The sequence below is a fragment of the Myzus persicae genome, unplaced genomic scaffold, assembly GCF_001856785.1.
Source record: "Myzus persicae strain clone G006 unplaced genomic scaffold, MPER_G0061.0, whole genome shotgun sequence".
NCBI classification, from domain to species: domain Eukaryota; kingdom Metazoa; phylum Arthropoda; class Insecta; order Hemiptera; family Aphididae; genus Myzus; species Myzus persicae.
In genome coordinates this window covers 47,737-74,247 of record NW_019101750.1, presented here as the reverse complement: position 1 = coordinate 74,247, position 26,511 = coordinate 47,737, and the positions used below count along the sequence as shown (strand labels likewise).

Sequence of the window (26,511 nt, the reverse complement as noted above, 5' to 3'; positions counted from 1 at the left end):
CTCGTTTGCCGGCTTCGTCGGACGTCCGATCTCGGAGATTCTGTTAGCAAAATAATAATAATAGTAATAATAATAATAATAAAATAACGAACTCGGACAGCGTCACGGCGTTCGTTCGCGATGGCGTTTCGCGGCGCGATCGAGAAACCCCGGTCGCAACCGTTTTGTATACTCCGTGGCCCGGCATTCGTCGGTGGCCGAGCTGGGTGGGGACGCGGCGGCGGCGTAGACTGATAACGACGACCGCCACCACCGCTGCCGCCGCCACCGCCACCGCCGCCGCCGATTGGAATGCGGCGGCGGCGGCGGAGTGTTAAGAATGCAACCGATTCAAGATGATCAACAGGTGCATGTGCGTGCGTGAGCGCGTGGTCTTGTGTCGTAAATCGTAATTCGTGGCCGCCACCGGAGCCGCCACTCGGGCAGTTCGTTCCCGTGCGCTGCTATTGGTGGCGCGTATCGTCGCGCGTCTACTACACGCTCTCTCGCGTTATCGGGTGCCGCCGTTTCCGAATAATATTAAATATTAATAACAATAATAATAATTATTAATGATTTAAATAATAACAAACACACGACAGACGTATTTTAATACTGCGATTAATATTGTTATTAATATAAATATAGTACACGACGTTGTTGTTGTTTTTACGCGAAAAATCGGAAGTTTGTTTTTGTTTTGGTTTTTCTTCTCGTTTCGCTTATCTCGCACGCCCGTTTGAGACAGTGTAAATAGTGTGTTGTGCGCTTCCGCCCGCCGATAATAACAAAACAATAATATTATTATTACTACTGCTATCATCGATCGTCGGTGACTTTACAGTTCGCGATCGTGTGCCGGTCTCTGTACATGGTGAATAATAATAATATTATCGTCGTTGTCGTATGCTATTATAATGCCGCGTCGCCGCGGTCACCCGGGCCGTGCGATCTTTAAGATTCGGTAAATCGCGCCGTTTCGCAAGTGGTCGAGTGTTAGAAATCAGCGAACGCGGACGAGGGGCCGACGAGATCCCGTTTTGGAGGTATGTAAACGTCCCGGCGGCGATTCGGGCACGACCGAAAATTGTATCGTCGTAATAGTAGATAATATATTGAATTAAAGTTTAGTTGAACGTCGTGATCCGTGGAAGGGGGATGCACCTGACTACCTGAGTGATGTAGGACTCGGGTAGATCCGCGCAGGCTATCGGTCAATGTAGATAAAATGTACCTAACACAATATGTGGTGTCGGTTCGCAGAACAGATTTAAATCTAGATAATATATTATTTCAATCTATTCATTGCCGTTCACCGTTAAGTCGGTCGTTTACGGTCCATCCCGTCAAAGTCTCCGGCGCCGTCGCCGCCTCGGTGTTCTCCGATCCGTGGGAGACTTGGTTTATCTGTCATCGTATAACGATATCGTAAACATGCTGAACATTTTATCGTATTTGCGATATCGCCGCCACGTGCACCCGTTGCTTGTCGAATACAATAAATTGTTGTATCAACAAACCTCATTTGATTTGATTAAATTTCAATTAATATTAATATCATGGTCATCGCGTTCAAGGGTACCTACTGGCTACTACGTTGCACCGACGGTCGAGGAACATTTTTAGTCCGTTAAACTGCGGTCCAAACGGGCCAAACGTATTCGTATAGAAAGTGTTCTCGGACACGATTTACACTATATATAGTATAGTATAGTGTATAGTACAGCCGGTCGTGGAACGAAGCGTTTGAAAAGAACGGCTTACATATTATTATTATTTTGTATATTATATATGTACGTGTGTGTGAGAGTGTATGCAATGGTTGGAAGTGGCGCACTACTTTTTTTTTAGCAATGCAATAGTAACGTACCGCTTTGTTTCGGTAGCGTTTAGTTGTAGCGACACTAAAATTGTCCATTGTAAATGGCGTAAATTTCGGTACTTTGAACACTATAGTTACTTTTTTCAACCATTCATTTACACTTTCTAACTAATCAAACTCTATAAATTTATCCTAAACTAAAAGATGGATGTAGGACACCTATTATACAATTTAAAAAAAAAATTCACATATCTAAACAATATACCGAAATGCCATTTCACTTGAGATTTTCTTTTCTAAACCTTCGGGCGTATATACATCATTATTTTATCTGAAAAAAGAGTAGCGTTCGTCCATGAAGCTCCGTGCATTGCATAACATCGACTATGATGATTGTAACGACCTTTTTTCGTTATCAATATTATAAACGGTAGCGTCCCTCAATTAACGTATACTCAGAGTATGGAAAATTGAAAAATACAATATGGTATTTACCAAATTATCATTTTTGTAAGACCGAAATGTCAACTGACGAGCATAGGCGCGTGATAGACTATTCGTTGAATCGTATTTCGTCAGTGTTGAAATTGCGAAACAGCTTAAATGAATAGTTCGGACAGAGTTGAAAATAAAGAATTAAACGGCCTTAGGGCCGGTCGCCGCAATGACGTTCGAATGCACGAGGTTCGCGAAAACAAGCTCCGGCGATTTTGTTGATATTTTTTTCGTTAAATTCGAAAACGAATTCCAGAGAAAATAATTTTCATTACTGAATATTGCCACCGGACAAACAATTAACCGGAAACATGGTTCGAATACCTTGATATTTGCAGCGATGTGGACGTATGTAATTACTCGTGAATTTTCATCATCCGAACACAAACAAAATATACATTTATATATAATACTACGTGTATATGTCCTAGAACCTACTGTAACATAACGGTTCCAACAATCCTACGTGCGTTATCGAAATTTGCCATTTTACTGTGAGCGGTGTGGAAAAATTAGCGTAGGTAGGTGAATATTATTATTCATAATTAGTATTTGTAGTTGGCACCTCGTATTTTATTCGACAATATTTTATTCCATCATTTAAACGCTGTATAGGTCGTACGTGTCGAATGAATATCACGGAACTACGACTTTTTCCATTCGATGTATCATTTGTCACGTCAAATTTGTACAATGTTTACATGGCCGTTGTGTTGTTATCCCCGTGAACTCTGCCCTACAAAAGGTACAACGAAATTCCACAGTTAAACAACAATGGGAAGGGCTGGAAGTGCCTATATAAACAACAATTTCTTGTGTATTGCTGCACCAGGTAAACGTTGCGCATTGACGATTGCAGTACACACAACCCCTGCCTCCCTATTGTTTAAAAATAATCATTATCATTCGTTGCCGTCTTTCTTTTTTTTTAAACGTCTTATACGAATAGTTGCGGTCATCGTAATATCTATATACTGATTAAGCTACATATCGTCGATCCATTAAATGGCTATACGGTACGCTGCATGGGTATGCATTCGTGTTTTATTACATGCGTACCTATTGGGTCTTCTACGAGGTATATAATGTCCTTATTAACTAGTCCTAGACTTGTTGTTTGACACAAAACCAATTAATTTGACTTATAAGTTGTAAAACGGTGTATTGAAACTCTCGTCACATCGTTGACATTTTGTAAAGGTATATGTAATATACAATATATAGGTACACCGTGCTCTGTTGAAATGCATTTGTCATCTGTTCACGAAAACAAAACCAGTTTACCATTATAACCGCATTGCTGCGTTGCTGGAGCTGGACAGCATTCTGATTGGTGGACGGCTGATTTTGAAAGGAGAGAAAAACTACAGAGTTGAACTTCGGTCTAGTCGTCCATCATACAAAAATAAAATCTTACCTAAACGTAACGCGCGTGCACTCTCGGCGTTTCCCGTAAAACTTTCTTCGTTCGCAGGACGTGTTTCCCGTTTGAAATTGTTCACGATTTTGAAATTGCATTTGTGTGCTTGACTGACATATTATTGCATAGTCGTTCGAAGATTCGTATTTTTATAAAGCTATATGGTTCAATATATATACTATATATAGGGCAAACAAAAATGTAATTATGCGATGTCAAATGGCACGTGAGTGTTATTTTCTATCCATCCACAGTGCATTTGAAATAAATTGATACAATATTTTTACAGTTTTTTATACTCAGCCATGACGATAATAATTAAAATTTATAAATGTACATAAACTGAGTGTGTATAATATATGTATAAGCGAATCCGTTTAATACTCTAAATGGTTTCTGCGGGACATTTATGTCGTTTGATGAATTAAAAATAATGATAATGAAGCTATAATATATAGTATGATGGGCCGCAAGACAAGGAAACGTAGTACATATCTTCAGCGAAACAAAATGTCGCCAATGTTCGCCATTAACCATGCTCGTTAAAAGCTTGTTTAGTAATTTTGGTTCAATACAAACAGTAGTCCCTTTCGTCGTCTCAGAAGTGCACTGAGCACATTACTCGGACACTAAATGTGTAATAAAAACTAGATGGTTTGATCGGCTGAGCATTAAATACTTAAGTCCTGTGAATTATTGAAAAAGTATGTTGTTCTTTCATGACGGCCGTAGAATAGAACATTAGTTGATTGATTTAACTGTGACAATATTATCGCTATTGTGTTAATAAATTTAAATTCTAAAGAACAAAGACATCTTTTGTCGGTTGAATTTCTAGCAAAATTACAAGAAAAAAATCTAACTTTTATCTATTGATCGATACACATAAATTTTGATGCAATTATTTGAACACGAATAGAAAACAAAACAATGTTTGTACCTAATCATTAAACGTCCTCTCTCAGTTTCTCTAATTCCTTCAATGTTAGAAATGTTCTTTTTTAAGAACAAAAAAAAAACATAGTATATGCTGATGACAAATTGTAGCTTGCAAAACTTTAATCTTGTTAAATGACAAATAAAATATAGGTACCTACTTGTTTTTTGTTGAAGCGCTTTGGTATCTCTATTTCAAAATTCTATTCTACTGTAAAACGTAGGAGACAAATATAAATTAACTTTATTACTGTAATAAAAACTGCGCAACTTATCTGAAGAGAAATATAAAAGCATGATGAAACAAATTTATCTCTAAAATATTGTTTATTCATAGTCTGGAAAAAATATATCATCCGATTTTTATGTTTAAAAAATTTCATATTTCCTGTATTGACCAAGTTGTAAAAATATATATTCCTTCTTCAATTACATTCCCTTGAATGATTAACAATAAAAAATATTAAAAACGTTTGATTTTGATTATAAATTATAATATTATAAATTTAACATCTTTTAGATACTTAATATATAAATAATCGCTATTGCCGCTGCTATTACGTATTTTATGTATTTCTTATGTGATGGAAATTATGAAACAGCTAGTAATTAATCTACTATTGTATTCTACCTGTATGTGTAATATATATGTATTGATTTACATACATAAACACCATAGGTACCATCGTACTTTGTACATTTGATTTCAAGTCCAAAAATATTTCGAAACTTTGTACACAATAACCATTCATTAAATACATAAACTTCGTAAAAATAATTTTACACATATATACATACAAAATCCAATTTAAATTGTTTTTTGTCTATGGTATTTTTTTATTTTTCCATCCGTGTTAATAACAATTACATAATTCAAAACTGAACAACAACAGATAACATTTATATTTCAAAAACGTTGTAGATACGAATACTTCGAATGAATCCAGCTGCGAACAATATTAATTGGTTACACCCAAGTATTATTCAAACATTATGTTATAGATATGGTATTCATTGTATTATAATCTAGCTCGAAGATTGAACATATTAAAATGAAACAATTGGTTTTAATTGAAAAAGAACCTATGAGAAGAGATTTTAATTATATTAATCTCAATAAACCTATAGCTGATATTCTGGCCAACAATCGTTGTCCACCGACACCACGACCACCGGGTACCCGCTACAGCAAAATATTATATTTTTTAACATGAATTGCTTGTGTCATTTTCGCATCCAGAGAAAGTGCGTATATATAGATTCTTGTTTCACTGACGTTGAACATTAATCACAACGTTATTATATTTTTGTAGTAAATCATTTATCTTCACATAAAAAGTTTATTTATTTTTCATTATTTTTAATACTGACGAATTCATTAAAATTTATACTAGTTTGTAAATATCTCTTAATAATTTATTTTAATCCAAAATTGTTAAATCATTCACGATAATTACATTATATTAGCATTTCAAAATGAATATCGTTATCAAAGTTTTCACATGTTTAATTTTAAATAAATGTTTTTTAAATAAGAAAAGATAAAACTTTTGACGAGTTAAACAAAGATTAATTCTCAAAAGTACCTTATGTCACTATTAGCCTAAAACAAAATTTAATGAACCTGAATTACTATAGTTATTGTCAAGTAAGTACCTATATTCAGGTATGAATATTAATGAATTGTGTGTGACCACTAAAAGATAAAAACCATAAAAAAAGGTTCAATTCTAGTGTGGGTACCTATACACTTTTAATTTAATTTTTCCTTGACTGTTTGCTATAAATGTAATCAATATGTGTAAAAATATGTAAAAAAGATAAAAGTAAACAAACAAAATGTATTCATTAAAATACCACGTGTATATGTACTTTTATTATTAATTATAAAGTTGACAGATAATAACTACAAATTATTGCCCTATACCTAATTATTAATATGTGACACAATTTGTCATAATCAATCCATTTTACGAAAAAATAATTATTTGTATATCCTTGATAACGTAAAATGATAAAACATCTATTCTGTATATGTACAATTATGAGAAATTATATTCTCATAATGTCTACTTTCTATATTTCTTACAGACTTCGGAATGTTTAAGACTCAATATTAAATTAATATGTCAATAAACTCTATTATACATAGTGTACAAAAAATATATACGATATAAAACTTATCATGCAAATAATATTCATTTTCCATACGGTTACTTACTATGAATGAACAATAAAATCCACTGATTAAATAACTGTAGAAATATTCGCCAATACGCACAAAGTTAGGTGTGTGTATAATTTGATCATTCAAAGCGAACATAAAATGTAGGTATGGAACATCCACATTGAATTTATATTAAACGCATATAAAATGAATCATTTATTTTAAAGGGCCAATTCATACAGAATACTTTGAATAATAACGTATATACTACATTGTACCTATATTTTAATGAACGTAAATAATGAAATCTTCATAAATATTTATTATTTATTATCATTAAAATGTACAAAATATTATAATATCATATTAATATATTATAAGATTATTATACAAATGCGAAATGCTTGTAAATTGTATACATAATATTATTATTATCTTCTCCAACACTCGAGATACTCTTAATAAAAAAAAACTTGTTTTATTGATTATTTGGTAAAAATGTTATCATTATTTTTGGGATTAAAAATTTAAACGCAATAAGTTGTACAATGTTTTTAATTTTAATTTTAACTGGGGGGGAAATGATAGCTTTATTTACTTTATCGCAGAGTTTGAACAGCTGGACGTTATATCTATAATATTAAAATATACCTATAATAAATAATAGGTCAAAAGGCTTATTATTAATATTAATTTGTGTTTGTTTTAATTAGTCGCTCGGGAATTAGGTGAACGTATTCATTATGGCTTATGAGTTATCGCACAGAAGTAAATATAAAACTATTCAAAAGTTTTGTTGAAGAAAAACTTTATAATAAAGAGAACAAGTCATTATATATCAATTACTCTTGAAAGTTGTAAAAACTGTATTGAATATTAAAATTTAAAAAATATGAATAATATGTATTGTATACAAAATCAATATTTTCAGATGTAGGTACCAACAATCGAAACCTGAGAAATATTTATAAAACATCTTATAAACATCAAGTGGTGTCGTATTTTTATATGATATGCATAAAATATGTCTGTACTTGCATAAACCATCATACTGTTGGCGTATAGTCTGTTGACGACGATTTATTTTTTAACTCCTATAGTGTCGTAATTATAAGTACTTATTACAAAGATATGTGATGTATAGAGTATTTGTATATTCAGCTTATGAATTAAATATATAGGTACTATTAGGTAGGTACGGCAACTAATCCGTAAGAAAATCTAAAAAGATTCTAAAAATTATATGTACCTACGCTTAAACTGTCGTCAATAAAAAAAATGTCTATGTTGAGCAATAAACATGAATTTGTCGTATGGTATTTCGTTTTTGCATATGCTATCGTGTATTTTTATTATAAAATGACGAAGGACACACAATTCAATTAAAAACGTTGTTTTATAAAGGACCGTAAAATGATATCTAGTTGAAATATATTGACCAGATATATATAGGTATGTTATGTATGTATAGGTGGATCGCATTGATTTAGATGAACGTCATGCTCGATTTACATATTAGTGTATTATATAGTCGACTGAATTATATTATCTATACCTATGATATACTGATAAGTTTTTTTTTGGCAAAGAAATTTTGCTTACGAAAAACGATCTTGATCAAAAATGTTTTAATGGTATTTCAAAAACAAATACCTAATATAATTATTTATTGAATCATTTTGTCTATAAATTTTATGTTTGAATAAATCTCAATGAACGTACCTATAATATAGTCTGAATATATTACTATCAAAAGGTTATCGTTGCAACATCAATTTACTACAATTTTCATATTTTCTGTTATTTAAAAAACAAGAAAAAATCTAAATTAAAAAAGATTATGATGGGCTATACAGTAATTTATACTACTTTCTAGTAAATTCTACTATATTTTCCATTGTTTCAAAAGAATCAAATCAATTTTGTATATTTTACAAATTCAATTACAATTATTGACATTTCGTGTGCATTGGAAATACCTCGAAAAATACGTTCTCTAAACCCGTCATGACATCATACATACACTTCCCTAATAATGCTGTGGTCCGATACAGAAAAAAATTATTGAACTACCTGAAATATCTCCGCACAGAATAAATAAAATGCTAAATTTATTCGTATTGAGGTTTGATAGATTCATTTTTAATTTTAATATTTACGAAACGATACGGAAATTATGACTAATTTCTAGTATCTATATACCTACACATTTTGTTTGAATTAATTTATGAAAATAAATAAAGTACATTCATAAAACAATGTATTGATTGTTTTTGTAATTACAAGCTAATTATATCTTTATATAAAAGTTAGTATAGAATAATATTTTATTGGAATATTGTTTTATGGATTAGAAATCATTTTCAAAACTGTTATTAAATAGTTCCTGTTACGTATTACTAATTATCAAGAGATATAAACAATAAATGTAAACAACTTTTTAATTTTGAAACTTTGCTTTGCAGCATATTATAATATAGTACTTTGTGTCTTAATATATTATTGTAATTTAAACATTTTTATGACGTTTAAGTTAAAATTAAACTATTATCACTGCTTTCTAAAAATCAGTTAATACATATCTGAGATTGTAATAAAGGATTATTGCCTTATGCTGAGGATTTATAGAACATTTTTTGAAATTATACATAGTTATTATTAATGATAATAATATTATTGTATTCAATTTACCAGAATTTTATCGGTGTACTGTATTTTTTCTCAGTCGTGTTTTTGATATATAAAAGATAATTTTTAAAGTTTAAACCAAAACCTTGAAAATTTTTGCCTTGAAATTAGTTTCGCTGAAAATATATAATATATATTATATAATGTAGGGATCTGGTATACACTGTAGTTAAATAAATAATTTTGCAAGCCAACAAGCTGAAAGTCAACAGCCGGAAAATATTTTACTTTACTAAAAGTCTTTATAATTTCAAATAATGCATACTAGACACGAGGATACGAATATCTGTTTTATACATTTTTAATGCAAATAATAATGATCTTTAAAAATAAATTACACAGTCTGAAAATCTTGATATAAAATGTAATGCGTAGGTTAGGTATGTATATATGTATACTATATAGTTTAGGTCATTTTCATAAAACCTATGATTAATTTTACAGAATCAAAAATTCTATTTAATAGGTAAATATTAAAATATGCGCACAAAACACATGTTTAATCGTTTGTTAAAAATTAAAGCTAAAAAAATATAAGGCACAAATAATATAATACATTATCAATAATAATTATTTTTCGGAAATTAATATACATTATAGTTATGGTTTTTTTTTACTGAATTATACACTTACCTACAGTAATGTTTTATTCGATTAAAGCTTAAAAAAAACTATTAGTTGTAAAAATAGCTATAAAAAGGGATTAATTTCATGTATTTATGTTTTTTTAATCGAAGATTTTAATTTGTGTTTTGATAGATAGAATTCATTAGATAAAAGAACTATATATATATTGTATTATGACGAAGAAATTAAAAATTATCAAATAGTGCTTATTTAATTGACTCCGTTTATTTATAAGGTCGTATACTGTATTATTTAGTGAAAAAAAACGGTCGAAATCGAACAATTTTTAATCATGTAAATAATCTACACTTGTTTTGATTCTTAAAAATAAAAAAATATTACAATCTAGATAATTTTCCAACCGATTCAGCGCATTCCATGCAGATATTTTACTCAGTCTTTGTATTTACGTCTATCCTCGTTCATTTTATTTTATATACATTTATATGCATACGAACACGTCGTCATAATAATAATAATATAACGTTCGTTTCCGGATTAAGATAAAATTCTTCAATGTTTCGTTTTCGCCCGGCTCGGGTTTGACGACACAATCAGAATTTGCACGTCCGAAACTCGTTTTAGATATTAACACGGCTATGCAATTTCAACGAAACTGCTAACCCGCTCTACGCATCATTATTATAGTTGTAGGTACCGTAACGACGACTGACGAGGGATCAGAGCCCGGTACACCTTTACAATATTATATATTTATTACCATAGTTTTGGGTGCACGCTGTACATGATATTCAATATTGTAATATACAGATACCCGCGCGGTTCTTTTTTTTATTTACACGATATTATAAAATAATACCTATGTATTAGTTATTAATAAACACAAACCGAATGATTGGTTACCTACCGCGGTAGGTAGTCCATTTTTTCGACCTGATACGGATCTGTTAGCGTAAATAGGTATGGTATGTATCCTGCTCGATAATATCACGAGCTCTATACTCAGGAACCTGTGAAACGTGCTCTTGTTACATCGCCATATATACATAATATAGAGGTGTCCGCTTATTATTATTATGACAACTACTCAGTGTATTAAAAAATCGACATTTCTGTGCTTACACGCATCGCGGTGTATATAATGTAATTATATTAGTACACGCGGCGTCTCGTAGGTACGTCTAAACTACTGTAGAGGTATACACTATACGCATAATATATACAGAGTGATTAACCAAACATAATCACCCAATTTCTTCCTTTGATATTGCATTTATTTAAACTATGGTTGTGGGAGTTTTTTAAGTAGGTATTCTTGAAGGCCAGATTTTCAAAACCTCTGATTTGGTTTATACCGTAGTGAAATGAACTTGTTTTTTTAAGAGGAAATATTTTGTTGCAACTAAATCAATATTTGAAGGATTAGATCCTATAAGTTATAAAACCTTATGCATAGGTACGAAGGATGATAAATTTGTCATTAATAATGGCTTTTACAAAATTGAAAGTTAGCTTATTCCTATTATACTTAGATAATTTTTACAAATCATGAGATATTTTATAAATTAATAATTTTTTTCTATATTAATTTACAAATAATTATTGTCATAAATCATGTGTGTTTATAGACATTATCTTCTACACTTATCATCATGGATTATTGTACTTAGTACTTAAATTTTTATTACTCAGAAACCATACTCGTTTTAATTTCGATATATGTATTAGGATTGTATATAAGCATTTTCAAAAGGCATCTTAACAATTTTCAATAAAGAAGTGTGGTTCTCATATGAAAAAATGACGTTTATATCACCACTGCAGTACCATTCTCAACAAAATTGAATATTTTATTATTTTTTATCGTTCTTTTTTGTATGACAACATGCATCTTTTTATTTCACATTTTGAAGTAAACTATTTTTCTGTTAATTCATTGATATTTTAAGTTTAGCTAAGTAGCGAGAAGTGACACAGGGATACTTAGAAAAATGTTGACCCACTACTTTACTCGTCTAAACTTTAAATAGGTTCTATTATAACCGAGTAATAACTATTCGATCGAAATTTGATTTAGATATGAATCGACATTTTCTGAATAATATTCTGCTTCAGATGCATGTTGTCATTGGAAAGAGTAAAACAAAATTTCAAAATGTTAACCATTAGAAATAGTAAAAATATAATTGTTTTAAAAACTTTGATGCGTTTCGAGATAACGATATTGTTAGCAACTGTGAAAATAATCGCCCTGTGCCTGTGATGCGTATATAAAATCATTTTATTATTAGTATATACTATAATATAGTGTAAGTATACTCACGTCGTACAGCGATCCACATAATTAAGTCGACCGAAACTTTATGACCAATATTATACAGGTGTAGGTACTCGTATTATTTATCGTCGATGCGATCGATATAATATTACTACTATACATTATACACAATAATCATCGTTGGAATAATCTCCGCGTGAATATCTGTTAGAATCATACACCGACAGCAACGCGACCGTTATAACATACAGGTGTAATACCGCCGGCCATGGATCCCGATGACGATATTATATTATAATATAATATTATGCAGATAAAATATAATACTCTCTGTGTGCGGGGGTGACGTTGTGGGTCGGATTTCGCTGACATGGTCCGAGTGTATACAATGGTATATTCGTGTTTGCATACTATTATTATACATACACACATAATATTATTGTTACTACGGTACCAGAGTTAAGGCGGGTAAGTCGTTATAGGTATCTAAACAACGGGAACGTTATAGGACGCTCGCAGTCTCTCCGAGAGAACCGAACCGGTATATACGAGACTATACTAGGGATGTAACCTATATAATAATTTCTTATATATTTATATACGTATTCTGTGGTTACTTATAAAGCGGTCGCAGTTTGTACGCAAGAGGAAAATATAATATATATATTATATAGTATAGGAGAATATTCATAGTATGCATACATTACATCAGGTATATACCATATCTGACGTATTTTATTACCGCCTCCGTCTCTAAACTTGCGAACGTGTAAAAATACATCCACGCAGATCGGTCGTAAAGTATTAGGAAACGGTGGTTATATATACATATAGAACTAAAACGCCTATCGCATAAAATATGTGGTATAACCCTTGCTTCTGAAATATTTAGAAAACTTTTCGGGATCTCAAAAACTAAAATGTTTATAATATTATACAAGTTTAGAAAACCTGCGAACAAAATATATTAACGTTAGTTAATATTTATATATACTATTATAAAATACGCGTGAAACATCGCGGGCTTGAAATGATTTCTGTACAATAGCTTCTCCCTTGAACTCGGAGTTCTATCGAAGACTCGAATTTTGTTTCGTTTCCCTTGAACTTGAGAGTTGGGTACCGATAATACGCCTCAGAGAATGCAATTATGTTTTTTTTTTTATCAGCGTTCGAATCCCGCTACGTAGGTATTGCCAATAATTATACATACGATCGACGCGCGTGTGAATAACGGCGTTGATGGACGAAACGGAAACTGTAAATGTCTATGTGTTTGTAATGTGTACGTATAGGTACATATCACTGCAGCTTCTTGCGGGACATATTATAAATTATTTAAGTGTTTCTGAGTTATTACGATAAGTTTTTGTTTTATATATTATACGGTATAATGTCTCACCGCGGGCTTTGAGCGTAGGTACCCGAGACAATGTGCAGTGTATGTACGCATAGAGTTAATCTAAATTTAAAAAAATATTAATCCAGACACTCGTGGCGTCCTAATAACGTGACACGCGTTTCCATTTAAATCGATCTTGCCATGATTTATTGTACGAATTCGAAATTATAATGAGCACAGCGAAATACATAATATACTAGGTCTATATATCAGTTGCGTAACTATAAAATATACTACGTAAGTCGTTTGTGGAAAAAGCCAAGGGAGTTGAGAGCAACCTGGGCTGCTTCAAACAGTCGGATGGATGGCCCTACAACCCGTTATTGATTCTAACCTAACCTCTTTAGTCTTTTGTAAATATTCTAACATTTTGATTTGTGAAAATAGTAATTTTTTGTACGTAATTTTTACTACAAGGTAATATTCACCAACTAACACAAGCACAACCATATATAGGTAATTCCATATGTCTGGAGAAACAAATATAGAGGTATCTCCGATTTCCTACGACCCGCTCAACACGAGTGACGACGGGTCTACAATGTGTGGCCAACTTGTAATATTTCCAGTCTCTGGTCAAAATAACGTGTCGTGCTCCTGCAGGTATATAATAATATGGACGATGACGATATTATTATTTTATACGCATTATATTATGTGGTGTACACGCGGACATCAGATTTCGCGACGACGAAGGCAAAGACAACAACAAAATAATAATATTACGATCTCGGCGGTTCGGTTAATATATATATATATATATATATAATATTGGCGAGTAAAAAAATCTTACACACAGGTCATGGAACCTGTTGTATGCGTGTGCGTGCGTGCGTTCGTGCGTGCGTGCTCGTACCTATATGTGTGTACGCTCGCATATTATATTACTATATATACACACTAAACTCTACTCTCTCGCCGGCGCGGGCGTCACGATTATTATTATTTTTTCTCGACATTTTGGGAACCAATTGGACAATATAACATAATATATAAATGTATCCACGCGAGAGTATAATATAATAGTTAGTAGGTAATATAATTATTGTAAACGGCACATCGAAAAATTCGTCGTTCGTACCTCACACTGCGGGCAACTCGCTCGCACATATTATTATCATATCGTAATGATATGTATATATAATATAATATTATTGTTATTATTATTATTACTATATAACTATTACCACCATATAATGCCGCGCTCGCGGCTTCGTGTGTATCGTAAAATATGATTTTAATTTCCGGGCAACCCGTCCGCGTGGAATGCAGATGTGGCGACTCGACTCCCGCGGGCTGCGCGCACGTCCTCTACCCAATATATAATGTATCCCCCTACCCGGTTATAGGAATCAACTTACCGCGTTATACACACATCACCGGCGACCCAACCGCACTCGGCGAGTGCCGCGTGGAAACGACCGAGTCGGCCAACGAGGAGGTTTAAGTACATAGGCACCACACACACACACACACACACACACACACACACACACGATGTACGTATATAGAACACTATATACTTGTGTACACCTATATACATATGCGATATGACCGACCCCCTCGAGAAGTCCCCGCAAAGTGTCTAATTAGTGTGCCGCAGCCGCCGGTCGGTCGGTCGGTCGACCGGTGACCTTGAAATCGTCGCAGCCACAAATTATATCGTGTGTGCCACCGCTACGATTTTATTATTATTATTATTATTTTTTTTTTCGTGTTATTATTACCTTTTTTTTATTTCGACGACGACGTAAAAAAACCGACCACTATTGTCTTTTGTATCTGCTGCTGCTGCTGCTGCTGCTGCCGCCGCCGATGCTATTCACTCTATATATTTTATATCGGCCTCAGCAGCCGCCGCCGCCGCCGCCGCCGCTCGCAGAGTATATTATTCATCGCATGCACCACACAATCGGCCGACGATAGGTCCAAGGACGTTGGGTTTTTCGATATAATTATGACGTCTTGCGTCTCCGTGGACCGCGGTGACGACGGCGGCTGCGGCCTTCGCGAAAGTTCCTACACGTAGTGACGGCTCGCATCGCGGTGTCCAACGCACTACACGCGCACTTACAATATTATTATTGCGACAAATATCGTGCGATCATAATATTCCATGTATACAATATTATTGTAATACATTCCTATGCATCGTTAATGCACGTGCGTCTAACCCGACTGCTCTGTAGCAGACGGTTTTTTCCTTTCCGCCGCTCCGTCGTCTCGTCCGAACGCCGCCGCGTCTATATTCGTCCGCGGGTCCGCAGCGTATAGTAATAGTCCCCCACGCACAGCGCTCGTGCGACAAGTCCGGCGATATGAGTATTACACATTATCATTATTATTTATTATAATATTTTTTAAAATAATTACGAGTAAATTGTATTGATGTGTTACAAACCACTCTATTTGTCGTGTTATAATGACGATGCAATCGTTCAGCCCACTGATCGCGTATTCTGATTTGCTGGAAAAACGACGCGAGTATTGCAGTAAGACCCACTACAGCATTTACTATACTTACTGGGTAAGCATAAGCATTCTGTACTTGCACACAATACTATTGTATCGTTCGTCCGTCCGCGCCATTAGCGTCGACTCGCGGATAATAACATTATTATTGTTCTGCGTTTAACCCGATTTCTGACGTGGTTATATAGGTGTAGAATAATATAATATAATATTTTAAAAAAAAAACCGCGTACAAGTACACCTTACACTTATAATACGTACCCGTACGCACAAATTTATTGCCATTGTTAACGCAACTCGACCAAATTACAGAATTCGTATAGACCCGCGCCCGTCCTTGACCTTATATACTCGCGAACCTACTCGTGGAAGGGGAGGGATCGTGTATGCGTATACGTTACACACGCGTGTATAATAATATACGTCATGTATAGTATTTACTAGAAAATAATATTTTTTTTTTTAACCACAACGCGTTGTTTCCGTATCTGAAATATTGTCCCGCTCCTTTGAAAATAAAACAATAACGACTCGGGACACGTGTACGAAACGAAACGTTTGAGGCTCCGAATTATTTCAAAACTTGGTACGATTTGTTGTTTTGTCTATACGCGTTCCCATACCTATAGTGTTGACTGTTGAATGCCGATTAATTTGTTACGCAATCAGAATCACTAACAAACATTATTATATATTAATAAAATACTGCATTTGAAGGTGTAATTTTTTGGGTTGTTTATTCGTGATGACAATAAATTAATAAATTAATACGTCTCAACAAACAATTATTCACAAGTACCTTTGAGTAAACAAGATTATTTTAATTGCAATTGCACATTTTGTGTTTGCTTAGGCACTGACAATATAAAAGTGTTAATTTACTGATTAAACAAAATATAATTGTTTTTGCTTAATTTGTGTAATACCGTGTATCTTTTGAAGTAACACTTTACTTTTGTAAAAGTATCTACATAAAACAATGTACTTAAATTTCATCACATATAATCATAAGTAACTATACCGCGGTTATCTATACATAGCTGCAGGTAACGGTTATCTACAGTTTGTAAATTGTAATTTGTAATACATTATACTAAGTACGTAGGTACCTAATTATTGAACAAGTGGGATGTAATTTGAATCATTAATTTGGTATTTTATCATTCATAAAGATGCTCATATTAAAATCAAATAATCCAACTGTAAATTGTCTATTCTTTGTTATTTATGTTGTTTTATTACAATTTGATTTATGTAATATGCAACATACCTAATTTTATGATAATTTAAATTAACTTCACCATAAATCAATATGTAACCACAAATTAAAATTAAATGCATAAAATTGGATTTGAAAAAAATATTTTTTGTCACAACTCATTGTAGTTCATACCTATGGCTATAGATAGAATTGCTTATTTGTTGGAGTTCGGTAAATACTATTGCAAATTCGTAAGATCCTTCAATAAAAAGTATTAAAAAGTATATTCTAGGGTATTCTTGTATTTTTTGGGTTGAACAAATAATATTTGAAGTTTCTAATTCTGTATTTGACCTAAGGCATGACGATATATACTATCTTTCATTGATAATGAAGGTAATTTCATGACTTTTAGCTCTTCAATTAGTGTCTTTAAACATAAATTCATTATTGACAACACAATTTATAAAATACCATTTATTTTCAGAGTTTAATTAACGTTTGTTTGGGAGTTGAATCAAACTGTCTATACGACTATACAAGTATTTCACATTCTCTAAAAACATGAGTGACAAAATAATATTCTCACAAATCACCCCATGAGAAACAGACAGATATACCAAGTCGCAAACAATTATAATCAGTTTAAAATTCCTATGTCATTATTGAATATTTTGGATTAAATTTCACCAACGTAAAAGCAATAAATAAAACACTTGCCAAGTTTTTGTGCCAAATAAGGTATTTTGTCGCATTGTCTTCCCCGACATTCTAAAGTGGTATTATTATAGAACTATTAGTAAAGAAAGCACGTTAAATAGTGGTTTCGAATTGCATACAAACCTTGTTTAAAAGTTACATATTATTTGAGTTAGATTCGAAAGTCATACAAAAGAAAAACGTAAACTAACACACAATTATCTGATTTCTAAAAATTACGTTTCAAATGTATTGAGCTTTGTCAAAATAATGTGACTTGTGAGTCCCATGTATTTACTCGTAAAAGCGAGATCTTTCGAATATTTTCCTATAACATTGCGTGTAGATTTTATAAATATGTATGAATTTTCCAAATATTCAATGAATAATACATTTTGTTTTAGGTAAACAAGCAATTAATTATTCAAAATTATTATTTTTAGTTCCCAGAATACATTCTGCATTGTAGATAGGTACTTATAATTAAGTTGTGTAGGAAGTGCAAAATTTGTCTTTTATAACTGCATAAACTTTTTATCTCTAACTTTGGTATGTTTGAAAATATGTTAATGCGAAGTTTCTGACTTTTGAGTGATTTATATTCAACCGAATTTCTTATTTGTTCAGTTTAATTTTATATAACGTTATGTTGGTAGGATTTATGCAAGATAAGCCTATAAAAAAGTAAGTTTTATCAGTTAATTTTACAACTTTTATGCAGGCACACGCAAATAATGGCAATAAGTAATTCACTCGGTTGAGCATAAAAATGTGTAAACGATTGTAAACGATTGTAAAACTTACATTTTATTTTACAATTCAATTCTATCGGTATGTTAATAATCAACTATCGATGAATCCCTCTAACGATATAGGTTTATGTATATTTAATTGGAGGTCCCCATCATGTTTGTTCACCTTAGTAACTAATAACTATAGGTATTTTCTAATTCAGTTTTTTGAAATCTTTACATATATAATTCTACTGACGTGTGTATGTCACTGAATTCCGCCTAAACGGCTGGACCGATTTGAATGAATTTTTTTGTATGCATTTGGCCCATTTGGGTAACGTCCTGGATGGTTTAGATTCACCATTGGACTCGATAGGTCCGACCCGGGGAGTTGCTTAAACAGGGATTTTAAGATTTACGAAGAAAATATTTGTTTATATACGGTTGCTATTGGTTATAGGAAAAATATAAATATCTTCAGTAGAAATTGGTATTGTTTTTTGTTTATTGGTTGCCTGTAGTGGTTAATCGGGCAGATCAGGTATAAGCATGCATACAATTGAATTTTCGCACATTGCCTACCATGATGGCTGAGTTGCTCTTATATTATAGCCGCTCATCGGCGTGTCCGCAATCAAAATAAAAATAAAACATATTATTTATATAAAGTACTCATCAAGCGGGGTCTGCAATCCACAGCAGGTAGGCATAATATACTGCTCGCATTATCACCGTCGAGTCTCATATAGAGTTGACATTTTTAACGGGCAACACAGTGCACGGGATCAGCTAGTATAAATATAAAATATTAAGTACAGTGTTGGTTTTTTTGCAGCTATATATTTTTAAATAATTCGTTATTCAACACAATGTTTTACTATTACTATATTATATATTGTGTCTATTGTCTAAATATAATGTATTGAAAATTCGCAGTTTTTATATTTTAGTAACTAATCCTAAAATATTAAAAATAACTTAGTGACTAATAATAATTATAATAATAAATAATAATTTTAATAATTTTATGGAAATGTCTGTATACGATATGACTATTTGGCACTGATATTACGTGTAGGATCCACTACATGTTCTACAATCCGTAAGAAAAAAACGATGTAATAAAATTAACGTTTAATTGCTTTAAAGAAAATCATATTATTATATAATATCATCATTCGTCTCATATTATAATAATAGAACAAGTCTATTAATATAATACTCTTGCATAGTACAATAAAAATATGTACTCCAATTTCTATGATTATAATATTATAAGGTTTATATTATGTAATATGTAAATGCTAATTGAAATCCATGTAATTTACATTATCATTGATTCCTGTACAAGAATAAAAGTACACACAAAGTTAAAATATAATGTATAATATAGAACACAAATTATTTTTTATCGTGAACAACCATTGCTATTTAAAATTGTTGTGTAAGTGTATAGTCCGTAATACATTTTGTAAAATGTGTTTCCACGAATCATTATACGTGCAGGAGATATTTTACTGAACGTTTTTTTTTTTGTAAACTCTGGACATCTGTTTATCTCAGTGATCACAAGAAAAACATAATCTATAGATTACGTGTTATAATAATATATTAATATTTGTATCTGTACCAATTATTTTATTAAAAGTTTTTTCACAACATTTTGTTTTATCATAGAGTACACAAACAAAATTTATAATTTCATCCATTTCGAAACCTATTTGATTGAAACTCGAATATCGAATAAAACGTATTTTAAATATAAAACAACTTTTAAAAGTTAACCATATATATACCTAATATATTATATATTACAACTGATTTATTAATAGTAATTATCATATAAATACAACATCATTAGTATTTAGTTTAAATTTTAATTGACTTCTAATTCTCTTCACTTATATTTTTAATTAATATTGGGTTCTGGTTCGCTTTTTTTTTAAATAATTAATATTTTTTTTTTTTTACAAGAAATACACAATCTATACAATTAAGCACAATAAGTATATATGAGATAAAGGTAACAAAACATTATGGAGTTACGTGAAAATAATTAATATAAGAATTTTTTATTTTCATTAATTGATATTATATGCAGGATCAACTATACGATGTGTGTTTTGATAGTATTTACGCTTCGAATTTATAACAATATTAAAACTATGAAGTTATATTTATGAACATTACATGTTTGGCTTACCGTTGAAATGTCAAAAACTTTTTGTCTGTATATATTCTTAAGTATATTAATGGTATAATAATTATAATATATACAAATTTAGTTGATATATTTAATTTAGCGTTTGTTTTAGTATGCAAATACATATACGATCTATATAGCTAGTATATATGGACTTGTTTATTAATATACTATGGCCCATAGGTACCATATTACTTTTTTTATTGTACTTATTAAACGTATGAATGTTATAAAATGTAGGTTGGTATTAATATTATTATTTTATATGCCAAAACCATATATAAAATTGCTAAGTACATTATTAATATTTATTGTTGTAAAAGACGTAGGTATTTAAAAATCATATAATCTATTAGTTAAAGCCATACCGTATGTATAATTGTTAATAAGTCACAGTAATAAAACAAACTTGACGCTTATAACTTTTTACTTATTAAGTATCGCATATACCGAGACACTTGTTTATACTAAACTTTTTTTTTATAAAACTATTTCTTGTTAGGTATATACTTGATAATATACTTCTTTATTTATACGTATATAACAATAACTGCAAAATGTTCTGTTTGAATGTAAATATAATATGATATAATGCTATAATACGAACCATTACATCGTTATAATGTTAAAAAAATAAATAAAAATGAACGAAAACGGTGGACTTTTATTTATGAACTTGAGGAACCGGAGTCATCATCATGTTTTAAGTATGAAGAGATACTAGGTTTTCAAAAAAAAAAAATAATAATAATAAAATGGTTCAACTATTATTCATTTAGAAACATTTACAATATTTTGTTTTATCTGCACACAAACACTATGATATAAAATATGTATAATAATGAAGTATAAATTAAAATTAAAACATCGTTTAAACGACCGCGTCGGCGGAGTAGCAGTGAGGTAGGATTATTAAATTACTTAGATCAAGGTATATTAATATGGTACGTAAAAGACTATAATAATAATAATAATAATAATAATAATAATAAAACGAAAAAAGAAAGAACGAAAAAAACGTCTCTTCGGACTTGTGGCGAGGGAAGTCGGGTGCGGCCCAACGTGACGATCCTTCGGCAGTGAAAAAAAAACGGAAAAGTGGTTTTTTTTTTCTTTATTGCCACTAGACACTGTTACTATGTATAATATGTATAGATATTATACCGACTGATATTCGAATGGCGTCCCCGTTAAGTATAAAAGTGAAAAACACACGATATTATATTAAATTCACCCCAAGGATTTGAATTCGTGTTTTAATACAAATTGGTCCAACACAAACGCACACACAATTATAATTTAGGACCATTGTCAAGAGATCGGCTATATATTATGTCGTCGTGCTTAGTGGTCAAAGTGGCGGCATTGTGACGTGACTCCTCTTTTATTCATTTGCATAATATATTTTCATCGTAACACTACTAACACTTAATTAATTTTACGAACATCAACCCTCTCCTACATCTTGGTGAATTATATAATTTTTAAGTATAGGAGAGTTGTAATCGGACGTGACGTATTGTTTGTACCCAAAACAAAGTATATATAGGTAGCGATACAAAAAATAATTTTATCGCGGGTCTTTGCAAGATATTTGTATATTTTATACTTTGTCTGTCCGCAGTTTCCAAATTCAAACTATTGAAAATCGAGAAATTCGAGGAATGTAATTTTTCATATTTGTATTCCCATCGTCCTTTACGCTTATTTTAATCCACTTTTTGGACCACGTGCGACCGAGTGCAAAACGCTGTTACGATACAAATTCGCAGAAAACGCACACACGCGAGCGGACGATCACGCTTGCTTGCTCCTCGGATATGTGTGTAATAATATAATAATAACGCCTCTCAGCCACATGTCCGACAGATGTTGTTGTTGTTTTTATTTTTAAGGGTGGCGACGACCGCCGCGATTATACACGTATATAATATGTACGAGAGCGCTGTGTAGTATTAATAAGTCGAATAATTTTTGAAAACCGACCACCGTCATAACCAAGTCCGACGTGTGTGATGTGTGTTGTAGTGCGTATGTTATAATATTGTATATTATATATGTTATATTATACAATTGTATACATATATATATATTATATTATACTTATATTTTATATACGTGTGTATACAGCGTAATATTCGGTCAGTGTAGTGAAAATTGTTGCACGTACACGACACACAAAGACAGAAGGTACTATGTGAACCTACGTGCTAGCTATCGCTCGCCGTTTGCTACTGCTGCAGCTGTATCGGCTGTGTGTTTACGTCGAGGTGTTGTCGTATATGGTGCAGGTTGATAAGTATATAATAATACAGGTAATAGAATACTAGCTGAATTACCCGGCTTCGCCAATGTGTATAAAAAAAAAAAAAAAAATAGTTTTGTTTTTTTCATATTTACAATTTATCCCTATAACTTCTCCGAACAATTCTTATCTACACGACGGACAAAAAGGATAGGTTGCAGGTAGCTGGAAACCCGCGGACCGCCATGAGCTCGTGCCGTGCAGTGCAATACGTATTGGCGATGAATAATTATAATTATTAATTACGCTCCATTAAAACGTAACATTTTTGAAAATCCTTTCTTATTGCTCGGTGAAAAGATGAGAAGAACCTCTATTCCAATTTTCAAGTTCGTACGTTGCGTAGTTTTTGAGTTATAGTGATCAGTGACTAAGTGGTATTTGGATTTTATATGTATAGATTATGCGTATACTGTAAAAACCAAATGCCTATATTTAATCATTTCGTTGATCGTGATCTTGAGTTTCCTGGTAAAATATAATTTAAGATTCCGCGAATTGGTATACACCTAATATTATTACTATGTGTACATAAAAAATAATACATAATATAACTATTATATAGAAGGTGGGGTTTATTTCTTGAAAAATTACATATTTGGATCAATTTTGGGAACCCGCTTTGTCTAAATAATATTATGCTCGTGAGCACTAAAATGATAATATCTTTTGAATCATTGGTGAATAACATTTTATCGTTTGGGCACATGTCAGATACTAATTTGGAAAATTTTAGTTGTATATTATAGGCCATAATCTCGAAACATATTCTATATTTTGTATATTAACTTCTGTAAGAAAAAATAGACCGTTGTAAAAAAGGAGAGTACCCAACATATTTTTGACAGTGACTTGCTCATTTAGCGCAAAGAAGTGAGAATCCTTTTTTAATCAAATGGATCGCTTGTACATTTTAATAGGGCGAATGTGCTTTTAAAAAAAAAAAAAAAGATTTTTTTAATTCTTTAGTTGCCCAGGACCCCGAAGTGGCTTTAACAAAACGTGACAGAGGAATATAATGCGTTACCCGGTTATTTTACTTAAGGTTTTCCTGAGTTTCCCATAGTATAATATATAATTGCAATAAATCCTCATTTCTAGACAAAGGTCGGCATACAGTCGTAAATGCGTATGAAACCGTCTATTCGTTCAAGGAACCTGTGAATAATATAGATGACTGTGCATCCTACCTTGATCCGTGGCGTAATCCTCGGGTAACGGACAGTACGTGTCCGTCGGGCTGGAGGTGATCAAGACTTGTTTCGTCACTACCAAACACTATTAGAATACCTACGCACTCGTGAAAATTGTCGATTATGGATCGAGATTCGTTAGCCGCAATATATTTTATTGGGAATATCCAAGTCAAACCTTTGAAAATAGACCTGACATAAAAATAATAATAAGTATTATTAGACATTACCACAGATAAAAATGTAGAGGGTAGGTGGTAGTCCTCTAAAACCATGTTCATATAGGCTCCTCCAAAATAAATGTAGTGATCGGATATAACGTTAAAATATGATTGTTCTTGCATAATAACCCAGCATAGATAGTGCATAATATATTATAGTGTTATACCGGTGGCTATAATTATATCGTTATGCGCCTATACGTACAATACACACGCAGCTATAGATTCATGGACCTAACCTAACTCATGGGCGGACAAGGTGACGTGAGAGATGAACAAAAAAAAAAAAATAATCCGTTATAGGTGCTTTTCTTATATACCTACAAATTACAATAATGGTCAGTCGTCATTTTTTTTTTTTGCGATAGTATGATATGATCGAGATTTGTTTTCTCATTTTTTCAGATTTTGACTGGTGTCTTCTCACCAATCTAGTGCCTATATGTGTACTTAAGAATATTAGAAATTGTTAATTTCAAGTTGGTGCGCGTCTGTACCGCGTGTGTCCGTGTATGGTGTATAACACGCATAGTGACACTCCTCTTTTTCGTGACGTACATATGTACACTGTTTACACGCTTACATACTTGCACACCACTTATAATCGTACCTATACCATACTCGGAGAGTAAATTTAATGAATTACTTGCGTGTGAAAAACTCACGAGGGGCACACAATTGTCCAGATACGACAACGGATTGAGGTGCGGTCCGATAATATTGTGTACCCTGCTTTAACGTCTCGCGAGCCCATCGTCGTATAGGTACCTATATGTAGAAAATAGTACGGTGTGTGTGTATATATATATATATATATATATATGACGTATAGTGGATAATAACGTAAACGGTCCGTGTAATATTATATACTGGAGGTAGCTTGTATTCAAAAATCACACCCACCAAAAAAAAAATGTCGGCATGTTTAACCCGTTTTAGATTGTTGCTGTATCTAAGTCACTACACAATGTACATATTATATACATCGTATTATATATTGTATTCCAATCGACGTAATAATAATGACGATATCCATCTATATCCGGTGGGGCTTGTTTTATAGGTTTACAATATTATACTATATATTATATACCTGTAGCACACTGCAGTATACTCCATGTATATTTGTTTCATATATTAATACAAAAATGACAGCCCCATATACACACATTATTTGGTTACCAAACAATGCTAGCCTGGTATAGGACGTACAAGTATGGTATAATATAATAATAAGTCGTATTGTGCCATTGCGGTGCATTATTGCATACGCATTCGTACGGAATTGTTATCGAATTGATAGTGTTGTCGGTAAAAATTGATTGTCGGGTTCTCGTCCCTCTATCGATTAAATATTATACGAACTCGGGTATTTAGTTTGGCCGATTTTTCGATGTCCCATTATGTATGTATATATATACTACGCGCGTGTGTGCTGTGCATCATTATCAGTGGCGTAACTTGAGTTAAATGTTTATCACAGCCTCAGATACTAAGCAACAACAAATGAATTTTCTGAAAAAAACCTAAGCTTTAAGTTATGACTTAAAGTGTTTAAACGTAGTAGAACATAATATAATTATAACCACTTGCCCTCTCTCCGACAAAAAAAATACAGAAACCGTGATTAACGCCCATGACAATAAAAATTGTTATTTATGCGAGCTACTTCATATTAGGTATATTATGTCACTCATCCATCATCACT

At 32.1% G+C, this 26,511-nt stretch overlaps 1 protein-coding gene across 2 annotated transcripts in view; it reads left to right on the top strand.

The window, feature by feature from the left end:
• Nucleotides 1-412: 412 nt before the first annotated feature.
• LOC111030320 (spectrin beta chain, non-erythrocytic 1) overlaps nt 413-26,511 on the top strand; it is a 56,300-nt gene continuing 30,201 nt past the window's right edge. For both annotated transcript variants that reach the window (XM_022309750.1, XM_022309748.1), the window contains exon 1: nt 413-1,025. The gene's annotated coding sequence lies outside the window, so the exon portion shown is untranslated. The remainder of the gene's footprint in view (nt 1,026-26,511) is intronic.